Genomic DNA, 21,884 nt, shown 5'->3' on the forward strand with positions numbered 1-21,884 from the left:
TATTAGTTTTAAATGTGTTTACTTTTATAAGTGCAATGTTGATTTCTTGGTACATCCAAATTAATCTACGGAGTTCTGCCTATAAAAGTTGTTGGTATCTAAGTTCAAACTGTACATTTTATCTCCGAATGGTGGTATCGAGTCGCTGAGGATTCTCTCAACTTGTTAAAAAACGGAAACTATTGATTATTCAATCTGCATTTTTGGAAACATTTCAGATAAAGGTAACTCTTTTAAAAAGGGCAAGCTAAAATAGAATTTCAAAAGTAAATGCACTATTTTAAAGATCAAGGCGCAAAGTCTAAAGTGCATGGTGCGAAAGCATTAAGGGCGTGTCTGAATCCACTTTTTAAGCTATTTTATGGATGGATAAATACGCTTTGCACCCCGGTGCATGGTCTAACAGCGTTGTAATTATTCTTTTAATAAGTTATGGGTAAAGCATAACCTGCATTAAACCAATCAGTCATCTCCCATTCCCTTTTCAGGGTTCAAATGTTCATGGAAAACCTGGAAAAGTCATGGAATTTTGACATAGCAATTTCCAGGCCTGGAAAAGTTTTGTAAAAACAGAAAAACCCACAAAGTTTTGGAAAAGTCAAGGAAAACAGATATCTGTATACTTGAATATAAGTTATTTGTCTTTATTTTTTTTCTGTCTTTGGCCAATTACATACTCCCACAGTATTAGTGCAGTGTAAGCATTATCTGAATCAATTTTACATAAACATAAATATAAATTGAAACTAAATTGGTTGCTATACGGTTTTACGATGTGCTGTAACAAATTTGAACATGCATTGTTTTTCTTTCACCATTCATAGACATTGCATGAAACAATAGGTCATAAAAAATTACTTGAAAGTCTTGGAAAAATGATGAAAAAGTCATGGAATTTTAGTAGTAAAAATGTATATGAACCCTGCCTTTAAGAGTCAGTTGCGTCGCGCCATGGCACATTTGCTATTGACAGAGGACTTTGTAACAGGAAAAACTGAATGCATCACTGGCGAGAAAATAGTTAACACACTATCTGCAGCGCGAGGATAAAGAATGAGCCTCCTTCATTCGGCCTCTTTACTTTGCTTTTACTATTTACTTTATTTCTTTATTTTAGTGGATAATGAAATGGTGTTGTACACACTCCATTACCCTAAATATTTCATTATGTTTGTTAAGTGCAAAGATTTGTTTCAAAACTATTTGTAAATTCAGTTCTAATTTTCAGCAAATGCATAATAAACAATAATCACAAAGTGTGGTCAAAAAACTGAGTATTATCCAAACACACGTTTTATTTTTATGCCCTTTATAGTGACTCATACGTCTCCAAAACAAGACATGTGGACAAATCTAAACTTGTTTTTATTAAAACAAATGTAAATATGCATATAATAAATATAATAAATATAATACTTCTAATAGTAATAACATTGTATGGGTGACGCGGTGGCGCAGTTGGTAGTGCTGTCGCCTCACAGCAAGAAGGTCGGTGGTTCGAGCCTCGGCTGGGTCAGTTGGCATTTCTGTGTAAAATTTGCATGTTCTCCCCGCGCTTGTGTGGGTTTCCTTCAAGTGCTCTGGTTTCCCCCACAAGTACAAACACATGTGGTACAGGTGAATTGGGTAAGCTAAAATTGTCCTTATTGTATGTGTGTGAATGAGAGTGTATGTGTGATCCCCAGAGATGGGTTGCAGCTGGAAAAACATCTGCTGGGTAAAACATATGGATAAGTTGGCGGTTCATGCCACTGCTGCTACCCCAGATAATTAAAGCAGAAAAGAAAATGAATGAATAACATTATACATTGCAAATGTGAAAATTAGGGTTGCGCTGGTCAGAATATATATATATATATATATATATATATATATATATATATATATATATATATATATATATATATATATATATATATATATATATATATATATACATATAGGGCCCTTAGTTTTTGTGCTAGATTAAAACAATGTCATGTGCATTCCTTATGAGAGCAAATGTTAGTTGAATTGACTAAAATATGTGAGAAGGTTGGACATGATAATTCTAAAACAAACGTTGTATTGGCAGGTTTTTTTTATTTGAAACTACGTCACATCAGTTTGTCCCTCATTTTTGCATATATATTGGTGTATCAAGGCCTTTAAGAATAATAAAAAAAAAATAGCTCAGTAAAAACAATTGAAGGCAATAGAAAACCTCACCATAATAGACAACCAAAATATCTCTCTCTTTTGTGTTTGAAGAGCAGTGAAAGAACAACTGCCACCTTTGACTTGCTCCTCAACCAGCCTCAGATCACTCACTGTCAAGATTTTCAAATTCAATTTATCTATAGATATTTCAGAAACTCATTTGGAGGTGATTTTCGCTCTCTCCGCAGCCGCTGGCTCCAGCTCCAGTCCTATACACCTCTCCTGGAGCCGTAGGCGGCCATAAGCCCGAACCTGAGCTGTACTATTTGATTTAATTTGAAGGGCCATCTGTAATCCCCTGCGGTACTCACTGAATCCCAGGGCCCGTCTGCTCTGCCGTGCTTCGAGTGTTTGCCCGCTATTGTGCCTGCTGCAGTGCGGGCCTTCTTTGTCATTTAGATCTCTCACTGTTGAAAAGCTGGCTGCTCTCGAAGCTAGTTTGAAAGAGTTTGGAGCTGCTGTTTACCTGCAGGACTCATTCAAAAATGACTCATGTGGGAATATTTCTCTGTCACGTTATGCATAATTCATTATTTTGCACAACTACATGTATTGCACAGGCAAAGAAGTACATGACTCAGCCGTTTAATTAGGAATAGTCATTTTTTTTCAATCATTTTTAGATATTGGACATTTTATGACATTTATTTCTGATTTTGCTTCAAAGCCAGATTTTTATAGTTAACATCACATGGTGATTCAGCATTTAAGATACTGTATATAAAGTATTAAAGCATTGCCATTAATTTAAGTATATAATATTGATGTTTATTTAAATAATTGCTAATTTTTTGGCCTGTCAACTCTTTAAAGGCAAAGAAAAATGCTTTTCATTTCTTTTGCAATTTTTATTATGTTTAATATGCTTTGCTTGCAATTGCTTTACCTTTTAAAAGTTTGAAACTAGTAGGACATTTAAGTAAATTAAACCATTAATAATGCATTAAATTGATCAAAAGTCACAGTGAATGCTTTTATAACTTTCTATTCATCAAAAGATCCTGGAAAATTTGTTTGCCACACTTTCTACAGCAATATTAAGAACCACAATGGTTTTTGTTGTTTAAAATATTATTAAATGTTTTTTAAAAGAGCTTGTGACACTAAAGAATTAAAAAATTTAAATCTTTAAATTTTTTTAATAAAAAAAAGCTTTTAAAAAGGTAAAATGATGGACTTTTCAAATGTATTAAAGGCATAATTCCAAGTATTTTCTTATATTATTGTATTTTTAATTAAATAAATTTATCATTAGTAAGCAACTGAGAATTATAAAAAATACTTGATTTGTAGAACATGTTGCAACTAAATAACAAAGAACCACTAACTTATATTATATTTAAAATATTGTTTTATTACATCACAGTCTCCATGATGGCCCTCTAGTGGCTGATGCAAGGAGTGCTTTCATTCATCTCTTGTGGTTTCTCAATCTAAGGGTGCAGCGCAGGGTCGAGCGGGCTAGTCAGTGCTCTCTCAGGGTGAACAGTTGGATCTGTGAACACTGGCCAGAGATAAGCACCTGGAGAGCTTTTATATTCTCTTTTAAAGTGTCCAGTCAAGAGGTGTGAGAGAGCAATTCGGCAGCACTGAGGCCCTAAATTCCATCTCCTTTCTCCCTCTCTTTCTCTCTCTCTGTCATACTCTTGCTCTGAACTAAATAATTAGCCTTTATATTTGGAGCTCTAGAGTGATACATCCACAGCCAATCAGCTGAGTCATGTGACTAATAATGTCTTTAAAACAATGATTGCAAATAAATGGAGTTTTTAGTGAAGATTAGAAGTTAGTGGATTAAACAAAGTGAAATACATTATAGGGATTGTTTACCTAAAAAAATTAAGACATTCCTATGGGATTTTGTAATAGGTGTTTTCAATTAAGAAGTAAAATAAGGGCTGGAGTAAACAAATGAACGATACTTGAATGTTTTGTTCTACAACATTAACTTCACAGATTCGCTTACCAAACATTTTTATAGTTACTTATTAGAAACTTTGTAGAAGCTTCAAGATTAAAATTTTCGTATAGAACAAAGCATTAAAGTTGTTTTGCTCCTATAAACACTATACAAAAGAGTCTAAAAAAATGAATGGGGATTTATTCGTTTTGGTGTCCATGCATTTTAGAGATTTCTGTGACACTTTGAAAGTGTGTTCACCCAAATGTTTCCAGCTTTAAACTGTGATGAAAACAATGGAAAAGTCCACATGTCTTAATCCAAATTATATGATTTTTATATGGCAATTTTTAAAAGGTCTATAATAAAATTGTATACATTTCTTCATGTCCACATTTTTAGCACTGATTCTTAAAAAAACATACTTGTGAGTCTAAAAATTTATTATAGACTCTCACATATTGTACATGTCAGCTGGAAATGCTTGTGCACAAATCACAAATAAACATATAAAAGATCCTAATCAAAATTAACTCAAAGAGATTAAAAAAAGGAAAATTCTGCCATCAGTTGTCTCTCTCAGGTGGAACTAATTTATCTATATAATAATTTATATAATTAATCTTTGTTAACAATAGTTACTAAAGTTACTAAAGTTAACAAGCATGAATTTGGATTTTGATAATGTAATCGTAGGTGGAAATAATAGTAAAGCAACTTCTCTCCATTTACAAATAATATGGCAAGTCCCAAAGGCACTTTGATTGACATCATTTGGAAGATAGAATTATGATATGCTGTATCAATCATTAAATAAATGTTGTTACTAATGTTGTAACTTAAAAAGGTTATCACAACTTTAAAATATCATAGTGTTACATAAAATATTTGGAATAGCATGATATTGAGTAAATAACAGATTTATTTGTTCATTATTTTTTTTGTCTTAGTCCCTTTATTAATCCGGGGTCGCCACAGCAGAATGAACCGCCAACTTATCCAGCATATGTTTTTATGCAGCGGATGCCCTTCCAGCTGCAACCCAACACTGGGAAACAACCATATACGTTCACACACATGCAATACAGTCAATTTAGCTTATTTAATTTACCTATAGCGCATGTCAGAGGAAACCCACACAAACATGGGGAGAACATGCAAACTCCATATAGAAAAGCCAACTGACCCAGCCGGGGCTCGAAACAGTGACCTTTTTTGCTGTGAGGCTATCGTGCTACCCATTGCCCACCGTGATGCCCATGGATTTTTAGATTTGGGTGAACTACTAAATATGGTGAGATCTTTGTCCCTCTCTCTTACTCCTTCCCTATGTCTTTCTCTCTTTCTCTCTCTCTCTCTCTCTCTCTCTCTGCCTCCCCCCTCTGTCAGTATAGTAAAGGTAATAACCCTTTTCTTTGCAGAGGCAGTGAGTCAGCAGTAATTACGAGTCCTGGTTTTGACTCCCCTGACCCTTAAGTTCTTCTTCGCACCTATAAATAACAACAATGATGGGTCAGCAGGATTGCCCACATGAGCACCATCACAGCATAGCAAATGAGATCCCATGAGCTGTGTGTACATTTAATGATACAGAGTCTGCAACCAGAAGTGTGTGTGTGTGTGTGTGTGTGTGTGTGTGTGTGTGTGTGTGTGTGTGTATGCATACACAGCATACGTGACCTCAGAAAGAGCTGAATGTGTTTTTAATGCATGTTTAAATTTGTAATTCATGGAGTGTTAATGGCCTATTGGGCAAGCCGTAAGTGCCTGCATCAGGGTTGTAACAGAGAACTGCTGTCTACACCGTAACTTCCTTCACAATCGATCCAAACGCAGAGCCTGATAAAAGGATTGAGACGGGCTGAAGCTCCAGATCTGCTGCAAAAGCAGTTGAGGTGTCAATGGGGCTGGAGAAAGGGGGCTGATGATAACTTATGTGCACCATCGCTGTTTCCTGCCTACTTGTTACTTGTGTTCTCGGTATTCTGTCAGATGAGTGATTAGAGCCAGGATTTTTAACCTTGGTCTGTAAGCTGTTTTATGTGCAATCTCATGTCCACAACCCACCCACATAATAACATTTAGTTGGTCTGGTTTTCACAAACAGGATAATATATTTTTAGTAATTAAGGAATGACATAACCGCTTAGAGTAGATATTATTATCATTATTAATATTGTTGTTGTTGTTGTTGTTGTTATAGTTACAGTATTATTGTTATTATGTTATCTTAATAGCTATTTATAAATAATATTTATGCAAATGATCTATATATTTTAATAAAACTCGTTTTTAATTTATTTTTATTTCATATAGTATTTGTGCACACAGTGAATATTATATGATTAAATAAAAGGCATAAATAATTAAATTTTATTTTTTAATCTGTACATTGTCTGTATATAATATTTCATGCACAATATAAAATAAATGATAAACTAAAATAAATAATTTCATTGATACAATTATATATTATAATTTATTTTATGGCAGCGCAGTGGTTAGTGCTGTCACTTCGCAGCAAGAAAGTCACTGATTCGAGCCTCGGCTGTGTCAGTTGACGTTTCTGTGGGGTTTGCATGTTCTCCCTGCGTTGGCGTGGGCTTCTTCCGGGTGCTCTGGTTTCTCCCACAGTCTAAAGACATGCGGTACAGGTGAATTGGGTAGGCTAAATTGTCCGTAGTGTATGAGTGTATATGGATGTTTCCCAGTGATGGGTTGCAGCTGGAAGGGCATCCACTGCATAAAACATATGCTGGATAAGTTAGCGGTTCATTCCGTTGTGGCGACCCCGGATTAAAAAAGGGACTAAGCTGAAAAGAAAAAAATATATATTATCTGTTTATCTGTTGATCTAATTGATTGAATCTCTGAATAAAGATGATTTGGGGTAACCAAAAATGTTATCTAATTGTAATAATTTTAAGCAAATAGTTTCAGTAGTCAGTGGTAATCATGATGTACAGTTAATTTATCTGATGTAAAAACACCAGTATTTGGTGTTTAAAGTTTCAGTGCCACCATTTGACTTATTATGAATTCATGTTTGGTGTGACAGTGAATTTTAGATCACTCTCAGCATCTCATGTGTCTCATTGTGCTTCAGGTAATGATTGTTTTATTGACAAGACCCTTGTGTTTACGGAGTGAAGCTGTTGGCTTTGTTTGTTGTGCTGAAGTCTCAAGGACATGGATGGATTTTAGTCCAAGTCATTAATATGTATTGGAAATTATTTTCGTCTTTGTTGAGAATTCTTACGGCTTTGAAGGCCACTGAAGTGTTGAGGAAGGTTAGAGCGCTTCGTCATGTTCATTCTGTGGCACAAAGGTGCTCAGTATTAGACTTTCTGCCCTGATTCACAGGGCCTGGATCATCTCATTCTGTCTGGTGTGTGTGTGTGTGTGTGTGTGTGTGTGTGTGTGTGTGTGTGTGTGTTTGTGTGTGTGTGTGTGTGTGTGTGTGTGTGTGTGTGTGTGTGTGTGTGTGTGTATTTTTCGATCCTCTTTTTGGCTGGCGGCTGGTAGAGACCCTTATTGCACTGCCCTGACAAGGAGTAGAGAAGAAAAATCATATCCAATTTAAACAACAAACAGTCTGTACCTGAGGAATTCCTTTTGGAAGAATAAAAACCTTGTAATTAGTTTTAATGTCTGTACATAACCTCAATCCACTTGGGTTTAATCAAGCCTCAATTTATAAATCTCATTAGCAACTTTAATATAATTTTCAGAGTAAGTGCCCTTTATGCCTTTTGTGAGGTTTTAAATCTTTCTCTTGGTTTTCGTTCTGTCTTGTGTTGTAATCTTTGGAGTGTTGTTTAAGAGAGGCTTGAGGATTTTTTCTTTTTTTCTTGATGGAGTGTGATATAGAGATTGCTCGGAGCGTAGCTGATTTTAATAACCCTGCAGATCTTTTCAAAGCTATTTAATCGCAAACAGGGAAGACAACCTCTGTGCATTCATTATTTCCAGAGTGAAAGCTCTACATGGACACCGGTCAGGAAATGTCTGATGGTATAGTTTAATTTTATTATTCATGTACATAAATGCTTATGAATGTAGTCCTACTTTTGTGTAAATGACATTTTTATTGATAGATATATTAAAAGGTGCATCAGGTTTGCTTTGTGATCAAGACAGCACTCTCAGAGGAATGGGACCTTAATCATAGATTTCCCATGATGCTTTTGCTGATTTGCTAAATTGTAGAGGCTTTTTATTTAAAGAATGTTGCTTTATATTACTGGTTATTGGGTAATTTAGTGTCAATTTGAAGCACTCAATATGACCTGTGGTAAAATACATCAGTCTTAATTATGGCATGAATACTGTTAGCCTGTTAGCATTTTATGCCATCAGAGCTAATTTTATGAGCACAGTGCCAGAAATCAAATCAGATAAAGATTGTTTTAGGTAAATTAAATATATGTAGTCAAGTTCATTGGATAATTTATGTTGGCGTGCACCTTGTTTGAAACACTTTAATATATTTAACTGAGGAAAGAAAGAAAAATAGAGAAATATTTAGCATATTTCTAGCATGAGTTGTTAATAACATGAATTAACACGTTTCTAGCGTATTTCGAACATGGTTTTAGCATGTTTTGTTGATTTTTAAACATTTATGCATGTAGTACATTTCTAGCATGTTTAGCATACTGGCACAATAGCATTTAGCATGTTAAGCATAGCTAACATGTCCACCTTGTTGCTAGCCTTTATTTTTGACTATGCTAGCCTAGAATTAGAATGCTTTTTTGCTGTTTCTAGTAAATTTACTCTATTAAAAACAAAACAAAACAAACATTTTATTATGCTGCTACAATATTTTAGCATGCTTTAAAATGTTGTTGCCATGCTGCTAGTTCAAAACGAGATGGGTTTTAAATCTGGTCTCAGAATAAAAAATAGTAAATCAAGCCAACATAATTAAATACAAAAAAAGATTTTCATTTAAAGTACTGTAATATTTAAAAAAAAGTCTTGTATTAGTACTTGTCACAACTGAATAAATTCAAAAGGATATTGGTAATATTTTATGAGAAATGAAATGTATTATATATATATATATATATATATATATATATATATATATATATATATATATATATATATATATGTATATATATATATATATATATATATATATATATATATACATCATAACAGAAAGCATGATATAGAGCAAGAAATAGTGCTCAGCATATATAAGTACACCCCTCACAAACCTATCTTTTAATATTCTTTATAGGAAGCATGACAATATTATATTTGTGTATATACTGTACATTAGATTAGTCAGTATTGAAGCCAAATCTGGAGCTTATCTTACAAAATAACTTACGATAACAGCCAAAAAATGAACACAGCCAAAATGATATGTTATAGAAAAATATTAACTACAAATTTTAAAAAGAGGAAAAATCAAGAGAAGCAAAAAAATGTAAATGTTTTTGCAATATTTTGCTTGAATTTAATTGTATTATATTTTAATTTCTGAATATGTTTGGAGAGTAACATTCGCCTCACAGCATGAAGGTCGCTGGTTCGAGCCTCGGTTGGGTCAGTTGGCATTTCTGTGTGGAGTTTGCATGTTCTCCCTCTGTTTGCGTGGGTTTTCTCTGGGTGCTCCGGTTTCCCCCACAAGTCCGAAGACATGTGATATAGGTAAATTGGATAGGCTAAAATTGTCCTTAGTGTATCAGCAAGAGAATGATGAAACAGCATTACTTCAACACAATTAACATCTGGCAAAACTCTTTTATATGTGGCCAGTTAACAAGATGCAGGTTTTGCAGTGGTGCAAAAGTGACGCAACTTGCTCAGTGATATTTTAAAAGTTTTAAAAGTAAAAGTATTTGAGTAAGTAGGTGAGCAAGTGTATATAGAAGAGAGAAAGAGAGCAATGATCTTCGGCCCGCATCTCTTTAGAAATAAGAGGCAAACATTTAAATGGATATGTCAGTTAGAAGATGGATAGGACTCTGTTAATGCATTTTCTCTCACACGGCGAGGAATTAACTCTTCGCCGACTCTCCCGCCCCAGATTGAGGCTGTGTAATGAACCTTAAACAGAAAGTGCCGAATGTGTTTATCTTTCTTTGCGCCTTTCCACAGCCAAAACTAAGTAAAAAAGGGGGAGAGGAGAGCTTGAGAAAAATGCCTTGACACAGCTGTGACTGATTGGAAATGCAGCACTCAAAGCCCATTTGAGCCACACAACAGAAACTCCTCCTTCAACTCATTTCTCTGAGCTGTGAGAAAAAGCGAGGTGTGGAAATGAGAGTGTGTGTTCTGAAGATGCATCGGAGGAAACCTGTGAAGGATATCCAACAATTCGAGAGTGTGTGCGTTGGTTTGCGGGATAGATATATGTATGTTCCAGTCTCTGCAGGGGCTCGGAAAGCAAATCAAATCTGTGTGTGTGCATGCGGACAGACAGATCTCGGCACTGTGGATGTGAGTGGTTTTGAAATGCATGGCTTCTCCACACCGACCACTGGTCATGTCTCATTTCCGGATGAAAGCAAAGAGACCCCCACCCTGTTCTCCTCGTCTTTTGCTTTAAAAGCCAGGCGCTGAGGCTTCCCATCAGAGCGACAGGGCCCTGCTTCTCTTCATCTGTGGGTAAGGAAGGGGGGTCCCTCTTCTGTGTCCCACCATCAAGATGCACCCAGCTGGGCCTTTGTCCCATCTTTTCTCCAGAGCTGTCTCTTCAATCGCCTCTCGTAATGCTTTGGAGGACTTTGAACTGTTTCTGCAAGGTGGAAACTCACTTTCTACTGGGAATTATGCGTGTAAACAAACTTGCATGTCTTCAAACTTTCACCTCAGGATGACCAAAGAGCTCCATGTAGAAACATATATGTGGAATAATCTTTGTACAAAGCCACTGAAATCACTATACTTTTTGGGTCACTCATAGACACCTGGTTATGAAATAGGTGTGCTTCTAATGCCAGGGGTTACTTCAGTTAATTGTTGTTGTTGTTGTTGTTGTTGTTGTTAATATTATTAAACTTGCAGAATAGATTTTATGATTTTTTATGAATTCAAAGCATGAGAAGAATACAACATTATTAAATATTACAGGCTGACAGGTTGCAGGCTAAAAAAAAGACTTAAAAAAGTTACAGTTAATCCAAAAAAAGTTTTTTAATTAGTATTTTTATTCTTTGGATGCCACAGGGTTGTATAGTTTTACAGTTTTTGTTTGGTAATTCATTGTTTCACTTAAGCAGTGTGATACTAAAGGTGACACCTAAAAATAATATTTACACAACATTCTGTTAAATTCAATGCAAAGTTTTGTGCAAAGCACAGCAAAAACGGCAAGTTTATAATATGGCTAGCAAATTATTTACATAATTTAACAAGCTTTTAGCATATTCAATGTTTGTTTCCAAACTGACAGACAAGCAGAGAGGTCTGAAGGTCTTTAACTGATTAATATTTATGTTAATGTTTGAAAATTCATCCTCAAATAAAGTCTATGGGATTTTTTTGTTGCAGAATAACAAAACTATCTTAACATATTATCCATGTTATCCATGATTTTACAGTAAATTCACTTAAGATACATCTAGCCTTTTTCCTGTAGTATTATTTGTAGTACTTATCATCACAAAGAAGCGACCAATACATCATAGATATACATAAAATGTATCTGTACTGTAAATAAGATATGCACTAAATAATTTGATTGTTTTCTGTTTATGTGCATATAATAATAGCAATGCAGTTACACACTGCTGTTTTATGTTGTTTGAAATAAATTTAGGGGTGGCAATTCTTCAGATTCCTTCTCCTGCCATGTTACAAAGTTAATTGTGGACCGGGAACATCCCCATACTTCGTTTCTGCACTCGAGGCACTTAAGCCTGCCCTTATAGACACACTGTAAATTCTAACATGTTCAGTTTACTTAAAAAAAGTTTGGAAACCGATTGCCTTATTTTTGCAATATAAACTTACAAGGAAATCTTAAGTTAAGTTTAATTATTGCCTTGAAGTAAGAAAACTAAAACTTATAAAGTAAACTAACTGTTAAAAATTAAGTAAGTTTAATAGAAAATTCTAGTTAACATACTTGTCATTATTTAGTAATCTTACTTAGGGTTTTATAGTAAGATTACTTTAATAACTCTATTTAACTAATACTGTTCTACCATGTTCAGTTAACATCTTGAATGCTAGTAGTCTCAACATTGTTTTAATCCACCATTTTAAGTAATGTCAACTAAAGAAACTACGTGCAATCGGTTTCCACATTTTCTTCAATTAAACTGAACATAAAATATGTAGTTCAACCTACAAGTAATGACATTATACAGGTCTTAAATGTAAACATTTTATTTGACAAAATTAGCAGAATTTCACAATACACTTGTGATATTTTAGTATCACAATACACTTGTACACAATACAGTTTTGTAAAAACCTGTTGTAAAGTGCTGTAATATACTGTAAACAGCAATACAGACAAAAAATATAATAAACATGTTCAACCCTAAAACACAAGTTTTCGAAAAGGTTTGAAAATCAATCAAAAAATCTTTAAATACTTGACACTTGGAAAAAAGATACTTGAATTAGTGTAATTAAACATGCCATTGCACCAGCACCTTAAACATGGCAGCATATAGACACTCACAGAGGAACAGATATTAAGCTTTAAAGCTAATTTGTTAGACTGTGTAGTTTAGATTTTTCTACAGAAAATATCACATTAGTGTGGTCAAAAGTATTGAGTTTGGTATCAATCAATACTGAAATATTAAAAATATCCATTTTCCACCAGCATTTGAGTGCTACTGAGCTCGTTCTTAAACACCATTGATTGGCCACTGTGTTCACATGCTCAACAGAAATGACTGTGATTGGCTGTGACTGTCATAGGTTTACCATTTTTCACTGAGTCCAAACAAAGTTACACAGACACTGAAGTGTTTCAAAGCCATGTCGATAGCTGATTTGTTTAGAAGCTAACATATAAGCTATCTGGTGATGAATCGACTGATCGACAGTGCTTTGAAGCTATCCAGTGTCTTTGTATCTTTGCACCTGGTGAACAGTGGTGAAGTGTGGTAAAAATAATGACCTTCAAAGCCAATCAGTCATATCTACTGAGCATGTGAACACAATGGCCAATCAGTTCTTGCAATGTTAGTGGGAAATGGATGGACTTTTTTTTTATTTATTTCAGTACCGATTGGTACCAAACTCAATACTTTTGACAACCCTATAAATCACAATACACTTTTTTGGTAAAAAAAAAAAAAGTGTTTTAAACACCAAAATGCTGCAGTCCTAAATGTAACACTGCAAACAGCAACATGTTAAAAAGCAACACTTTGTAATTAAACATGCCATTATACCTGAACCTTTAAACATAAAGCACAGCAGTATATAGGCACTCGCCGAATAAAACACATTACGCTTCCCTCCCAGCAAAAGCAACACACATTGAACAAATTCAAATGCATTGCTCAAAGTCTTTGGGTAGTCCGAATTCAGTGTGTAAATCAAAGCAAAAAAAGAGACATACTGCATGTGGCAAAGTCCATAACCACTTTTCCTTCCAGTATAAAGGCCCACATTGCATCCATAATGAGGTTCTTTAGACATCTTCACACACGACAGTCAGCAGGCCAACATCTTCTGCACTGAAGTCCGACTCTACAATTACATCCTATGAATAGAGAAAGAAAAATAAGTAAAGTTTGATATTCTAAATGGCACTAATAAAGCCTGTAGTGGCCAGGAGACCAAAAGCAGAGGTAAAAAAAATACAATTCCTTGTGCTTAATTTAGTAACACTTTAGTAGGAACCAATTACCCTATTAACTAGTTGCTTATTAGCATGACTATTTGTGTTTATAGTACATTTTACATTCAAATGCTTCTTATAAGAAGGCCTTGCTTTGGTGCTCCTTCTTCAATGTAGACCAACACGATGGATTTGCCTGTACTGCTTCTACTAGGCTTGTCATGATAGTGGAATTTATTACCAATCCATATAGTAATTTTAAAAACATCCATTTCCTGCTAACATTTGAGCATTGTTGAGTGTCATTTCTGTTAAGCATGTGAACAGAATGGCAAAACAGTGCTGTTTAAAAATGTGCTCAAAAGTGCTTAAAATGTTCGCAGGAAATTTGCTGCTTAAAATTGCAGCAGAGATTGGTACTAAATTCCAGTATCTTGAACATGATACTATTCTAAAGGAACAATACATTTTTTAAATTAAAGAAACACTGTAATGTAATAAAACAAACTGCAGTAAAAGTACTTTTAAAACATTTTCAAGAAATTAAATGCAAATGTGTGAGAGACCAATTGGTGCTACATAATCAATATAAATATTTTGTAGTGAAAACTTAATAAATTGGGAACCGATTCATGAATGCATTTGGTTTTGCTAGATTAAAGCAGTGAGTCAAGTTTGCATTATTTAGCACACTTTTTAAAAATGTATTAATAACTATTTTTTAATAAGAAAATTGATGTTTTAGTATGGCTTTTAGAACAAGGGTGCAGCCATCTACAATCCCACAGCAGGTGACTTCACAGGGTTGGTTATAATACGGAGCATCTTTGACTTTGTGGCTTTTAACACTATCTTTTTACATCTTAATCCAGCAGGTTCTTTCAACTGAAATTATATTTCTCTCAACATATTACATAGGTATTACACTTAAGATTTTTTTTCAAGCTAATCTTCCTCCTTTTCAAAACAAGTGTGTTTAAAAATTAAAGAAATGCATTCATTACTTCACTGGCCTATGAAGCTAACTGACCCTGTGATGGCACAAGCTGCTGTATTTGCAACATAGCAATGCTCTTGCTCCAAAGGCCATAATATAACATCCCTCTTACTTTCAAATACTTACATTAAATGCATTTGTTTTATTTTTATAAAATTGAATTTTTTTATTAATAAATTAAGTAAACTGGAATGACTGCTTCATTTCCAGTCTAAGAAAGCAGAAACAATAATACTACTTACAAAACACATCCTGAAAATTTCTTTAGACTCATCCCTCTAAAGGACTGAAAGACCCCGGAAAACTGCTGCCAGATGACCTTGAAAAAGTAAAGACAGGTAGACATGCATTATAGCCCAATGAAAACATCAAATGCAATTTATTGCAATCAAATGCAAATTATGATTCAAAGATGATGTCACAAAAATACCTTTGAATTAACATGTTGAAAATTTCTTCTAGTTTTCTTCTGCAATTTTCTCCTGTTTTTTTTTTTTTTTATTTCAATCAAACGAGCAGTGTGTGTCCAATGCAGCGTAGAACTTGGATCTCACATTTCTTCCTGATATTCGATTGAATTCTGCAAAGATCCAATCAAAACATTATTAGTCACTAATAACATTTAAAAACACAAATTCACAAAATCACACAAAGTTTTGAAAAGAAAACAAACCTTCTGCAGCACTTGCATCAGCTGGTGTTTCCTCTATGACTTCCTTCTGGATGTCACTGTTGTGCACAAAAACGTAAAGTGTTATTGACATGGCTAAGCGAAATTCTAAAACAAAAAACAGAAACACATGCAATGATACAATGCAATGCCATTTAGCAACAGATGTTACACTTTAACAGGACATAGTTAAATGTTCTTGAATAATAAAAGCTGCCAAATACTCCCGGCGCCTGTCATCAAAAGCATGAGCTATACTTGTCACCAAACAGTAATAAACACAACCCCCGATTAAATATAATCATGGCATTGTTACTGGTGTGCCTTACTTTTATGCGCATTAAAAGTGGAATAAATATTTGTCTCAATTGATGTCTTTAAAAGGACACTAAACTTTCTGACTAGGGTTGCACGGTTTACCGGTACTATGGTAGTATCGTGATACTATGGCTCCAAGATACTGGCGGTGCCACTGTAGTTTGTAAACGATAGATTTGTCATTAACAGTCTGCCTACAATACATAATGCTGCATGTGAAAAAAGTCACTAAAATACTTACACGATTCAGCAACAATAGATCATTGTATTTTAATAGTCTATGGAGCCTTCTAAGGTTGTAAAATTTGCGCCTTTTATAGTAGCCTATTGCATATTTTGTGATGGTTCATTTTGAATCGGAATTCGTTTATTTCTGTTCCTGTCAATATGATATAATAGCTTCAACAACCGTGACAATCTATTAAAAAGAATGACTCATAAAGTGAAATTTTGAATTACTTTGGATTCTTATCCGATAATAAGTGTGAAAAAAGTATGATAGATGAAAAACCCAAAATAGCAACAGGAAACAATTTTTGACCACTTCATATAGCCTAGGTTTGTTGGAAAAATGCTCTTTTCTTTATGTATCTTTATTTTAATGTATTTTTTTTGCTGGAATGAATACATTTTAGGTGAAGAGATGTGCAAATACTTTTTTCAACAATAAGGGAATTATTTAAATTCAAGTAGGCCTATAATAACATATACAATATATTATTTCTGACATTTTTCTTTATTTCATGGATTTAAGTTATGAATTACAGTATTGCAATACTACTTGGTATCACCATACTTCAGCTGGTATAGTATTGTAACATAAATTAATGGTATCACAACACAACAACCCTATTTCTAACTAGTCCTCAGATGATTATTCAAATGGACAAAATATTCGGACTATTCTTGATCATGCAGTTCTTTGCTGAGAATTTTGTTAAATGTACTTTTAATGCATTAAACGATTTAAAATTACCCTGACACTCAGTAAGGAGACAAGGTAACGTTAATAGAACAATTCATGAATATGTTCTATGGCTTGTGCGGTATTGTTCAAAAAGTTTTCTTTGATGTGCAAGTGCAAAACTTACATTTCCACTGCATATCAGCTCACAAACTGGTAGTCTGAAATAAAAAATAAATAAAGGGTATAATGATATTACAAACCAAATATGCCACTCACAATACTCTAATGGTGTGCAACATTTTAAACAACCTTGTAATTGTTCAAATTTATTTGCCCTAAATTGTTAAAAATTAGTGAAACCTTCTTTAAAAATGCAAACTAACAGGTTTGGCAAAGCCTGTTTCTTTACAGAAAGTTTGCTTATAACAAAGGCTTGTTGATGCCTTTGTGTGATATTGAGCAAACAAAGGGATGTTTCTGTGCTTGGTTGTACGAGTTATACCACTTCATCATTAACGTTATCCATCACACATATTCAGTCGCGTCTGGTCAGATTTATTTGTCATTACAGCAAAACAAAACACTCAATAACGTAAAGGCAACACTGGAATAAACCTTCAAAACGGCATAAAGAAAAGACAAATAGCATATAAAACAAATAAATGAGTTAATTAAATATCTCTCGCATTTTCATAAGGTTAACTTTAAGTTTCATAGGGATTGTTAGCATAAGCACACTTTAGCATCATGTGTAAATATGTATCTGCCTCATACAGTGACACGAATCGTAATCGCATCGAAATCCTAAATTACCCACGACACTCACGGGTCCATTTTGAGCTGAAACTGCTTTATAATGTTCTAAAAGCCTCGGCGGGTTAAAACTGCTGCTGCCCCGGCGATCATGGAGAAAACAACGACTGGTCTGGTCATGAGCCGCTCGCTGACGCCGGACCGAATCACAGCTGATCTCCTCACCTGCTTCCTGCAGGTGATCTCATAAAAGTAAATCTTAAAAAAAAAACACGCATATTTTCGTCACAACAAGCGCCACTAAAGTTCAGCGATAACTAACGTTACTGTATTTGTAATGCGGATAAATAGGTTTCGTTTTCTTTTTTAAAAATGTAGACCTACAGCTATGTGTTAACTTTACATCTATTTGAACGGATCATTGCGCGCGCTCTTGCTCTCTCAGTGCATCATTTAAAATGGCGCGGCCCGCTCTTTTAGAGCATAACGCCCACTTTACAAATTACTACTAACTTTACAAATTATTAATAGTTATTAAAAAGGACTAAGCAGCTAAAAATAGCTTATCTTGTAAAGTAGACAGTATTGCAAATAACGTGCAGTGGTCAAAACGTTTAGTCACAACATCATGGGCTATTAATTAGTTCACAAAACAGCAAACAATTTCACAAAGTGCAGGAAATAAACAGATTACTGATACTATACAAATAAAATCAAAGTAGTAATTAAAACGAAAAGTTTACCTTGATTTACAGCAGTACATCTTCTCAATATGAAATCCTGTCCTTCTATGGCGGTGCTGGGTGGCGGTTGGTTGTGACTCGGGATGGGGGATGGGAAATCACCACCCAGTACGCATGCGTAACAGCATGGCTTAGCCCTTATAAGCAATTTTACTCAAATTACATTAGTTATGGGAACTTTATACCTTACTATGTCAGCAACACTAATGCATTTCTAGTAAACTCAACAATTAGCTTAAAATTAAGTAAACACACTAGAATTTTGATAGTAAGGAATACTATTCGCATTTACAGTGCAGCTATGATTGATATTGGTGCTAATTATTGCTTCTCTTGCAAACCATCCTCCACAGTTTCTCTGCATGGTTCGTCCATCTATTAAACTGCTGTAATGTCCATATTGAATATTTCTTTTTGAGTAACAAGATAACTCTTCATCTGTCATTGAACACTATTGAGCTCTGCTTAATGAATGGCTTTGGCTGCAGTCACAAATAATGCTTTTACCCTCTTTTGCATTAAACACGATCAACCTTATTGACATTTTTTTGCAATAGGACATTTGATCAAACTGATTAAATGAAAAGTCATATTCAAAATTCTGTCAAGTGGAGAATATGTGAAGAAGTTTGCAGGTTGCTCTTTAATTCCTCATTCCACAATATGAACCAAAATATGCAAATGTGCATTAAGAAAGTTAATTGTCAATTTAGATTTTATTTTGGCTTTAAAATGTAGAGACCTTCATAACACTATTTGAGGCTCTTATGATTTGACAAGGTTGTTTTTGCATATCAGAATCTCTTTACTAGAATGTGCAATCCATTTGCTGAAATATTACATCCTCCAGTGAATAAATGTAAAATCTGGCCCCTTCTCTGTTATTTCCCCTGCCAGCTGTCCTGAAGTTAATCTCTGTGGGTAATGACCAGAATTTGATTTACCCCTGAGGAAATTTATTAATTTAATCCTTATCTCTTGCTTGTAATAGATCTCTGCTCTGATTGCTTTGGGCAGCATTTGACGAGATTAGATGTTATTCACATTGTGTTTCTGAGTATCTGCCCTGTAGAACGGGTCCGTCATCGATGTGGGAAGGAGGATTGTTGTTCCGTTGATGAGAAAAATTTACTCTGGAGACTGTCAATTTAGTAACTCTTTTCAACAACCTGTAATAACACGTCAAATGTACAAGTTTTTGTAATTTTTTACAAAAAAATTTGTAATTTGTTGTAGCTATGCACTTTAAATAATGTTTTATAAATATGTTTATATAAAAGAGTGTATGAAAATATGAAAATGCTAATGTAAATAAATGAATAATTCACATTTATTCACAAACTTTTTATAGAACACGACTCAGATGTTTCAATTATACTATACCATAAAGTTAATAATAAAAGAAATAGAAAAATAATTGGGCAATCCAATAGGATGTGACATTTAAGTGAATTTTATTTATAAACTAATTTATAGAGGATCACATGCTTATGATTTACCACAGCCAATCCTGCATTAGCTAATCATGATTCTCCAATCATATGATTCCTAAGTTACCATAAAGTTATCCATCTAAGTTATCCTTCCTCCCCTTCTCCTGCTTTTTTTCTCATAGATTGGGCAGCACGGCGGCCCAGTGGTTAGCACTGTTGGCCTCATAGCAAGAACACTGCTGGCTTTGCTCCTCGCCAGGCTGGTGGGTTTCCCCTGGGTCTCTGGTTTTCTCCCACCGTCCAAAGATATGCATCATACATAACAGTCTTAGCAAAATGGACACTTTGTCAAGCTCCCAGCATAAGTATCTTTCCATCTCAAAGTAGTTTACCTTAGCCACTTCATTCGGGGAGTTTTGGAGATTTACTTGAGCTCAGTCTCCCCCTTACTCTGCAAATGAAGGGAGCCCTAAGCTCGAGGATCCCTTAAGCTCAAGACTTACTCCTGAGACAGCATGCCAGACAAGCCTATGATAAATCATCAGCTAAGTGTGAACTCTTGAAATTACATTATTTACATGGTTATGCGTATTGGCAGAGCACCCAAAAATTAATCGTAAATCATTTAACAGGAAAGTATTTTTTCCAAAATGTTTCGTTTGAATTCATTACTCCAATTGTCAAATAGGCAGGTTATATAAAGTCAGCAAACTTTTGTTATGTAGTTTGATATCTACATAATGAAAGGGTCTTAGCTGAACAAAATAATATGATTAAAAATGAACGTTTAAAATATTTTAACGTTTAATTTATTTATGAGGAAAAACTATTTTAGTTTGTTTTAGTAATAATATTAATAACAATAAAAATAAAAACAACATTAATATAATATAATATAATATAATATAATATAATATAATATAATATAATATAATATAATATAATATAATATAATATAATATAATATAATATAATGTAATATAATATAATATAATATAATATAATATAATATAATATAATATAATATAATATAATATAATAAAATATAATAAAATATAATATAATAATTGATTAATAATTAATTACTAATATTCGACAACTTGAGAAGATATGCCAGCTTTTCCAGTAAGTGAATCCAGTAAGCAGCTGATGCTCATGTAAGTGCACTGGATTGATTTTGACAATGGGAAAGTGCACCAATGCAGGGATCGGACACACCTTGTTGTTGTTGTGGAAGTAACTTCCGTAAAATAGACTCCAACCATAAGAAAAGACATTGCGAAAAGCAGCACATGCTTAGCTGCAGTGTTCTGAGACAGCAGATTTACCTTTCATCCTGCGCAGAATAACAATAACAAAGATAACTCTGTTTGTCTGTTTTATTTCAGCTTCCCAAACAGCCCAGTCTGTTTATGCTGGAAAGGCTGCTATGAGTAAATATCACACAGATAAGTGTGTATCTTATATAACCACTTGTAAAATTAAAACAAAGATCTCAGAATTAGAATTTCAATATCAAAAATTTCAGCCCAGTGATTTCCATGGTAATGCATCTAAATCGGTATGTAAGCTGATCTTTTCAATATTAAAGAAGGATTTCGAGAGGTGTTATGTGCTTGATCCTCACTTCAGATTACATTGAAAAGAGCGCCCTTAACTAGACTTTCACTTTGTCGTTCCACCGTGACCTTCCCTATGTTTTTGCATTATAATCTATGCCAAGCATCATATTGGGTTTGGGACCACAGAGAGGCCTTCCTGTTTGTATTATTGTGAAGATTTCTCTGGTCTGCTGAGTGTGAAGCCCAGAGAAAGAGCGCTGATAACTCTCTTCACAGGCCTCCCATTTCTCTATCAGAGATCTGTCGACATGCTGTGCACTCGGAATGTCATTTTTATTACCAGCTTGCCACAATATTGGACTTTAAACAGCTCACTCTCACCTTCTCCCTGACGATAGACACCGGCGCATATAGCACATGAAGACCCAACCAATATCAAAGCTTAGATAAAAGACTGTTTGTGATTAAAGTAGGAAGGGGAATGGACGGAACGTGATGGATTCGATACAAATGGGCTCCTCTGGCTGTAGTGCATATCGCAACCTGGTGTGGCTTCAGCTCGGAAGATTGCTTTTCCCTTCTTCCTGCTGCTATAACCCACCCCAAAGTGACCGCCACTCTGTCACTTTCTCA

At 34.4% G+C, this 21,884-nt stretch overlaps 1 protein-coding gene and 1 long non-coding RNA gene across 43 annotated transcripts in view; one reads left to right on the forward strand and one right to left on the reverse strand.

The window, feature by feature from the left end:
- LOC147844672 (uncharacterized) overlaps positions 1 to 21,884 on the forward strand; it is a 138,076-nt gene that overhangs the window by 19,321 nt on the left and 96,871 nt on the right. The gene's annotated exons all lie outside the window — the stretch shown is intronic.
- On the reverse strand, positions 12,436 to 18,305 carry LOC137491533 (uncharacterized). 2 transcript variants are annotated; one of them, XR_015482984.1, is made up of 6 exons: positions 18,257 to 18,305; positions 16,945 to 16,978; positions 15,539 to 15,594; positions 15,296 to 15,445; positions 15,108 to 15,184; positions 12,436 to 13,790 (listed from the first exon to the last, which is right to left on the reverse strand). It is a non-coding gene; the product is annotated as an uncharacterized LOC137491533 (long non-coding RNA). The 2 variants fall into 2 exon arrangements; XR_015482985.1 differs by lacking the exon at positions 18,257 to 18,305 and adding an exon at positions 17,587 to 17,940.

Source organism: Danio rerio, chromosome 4 (assembly GCF_052040795.2).
Source record: "Danio rerio strain M-AB ecotype USA chromosome 4, GRCz13ab, whole genome shotgun sequence".
NCBI classification, from domain to species: Eukaryota; Metazoa; Chordata; class Actinopteri; order Cypriniformes; family Danionidae; genus Danio; species Danio rerio.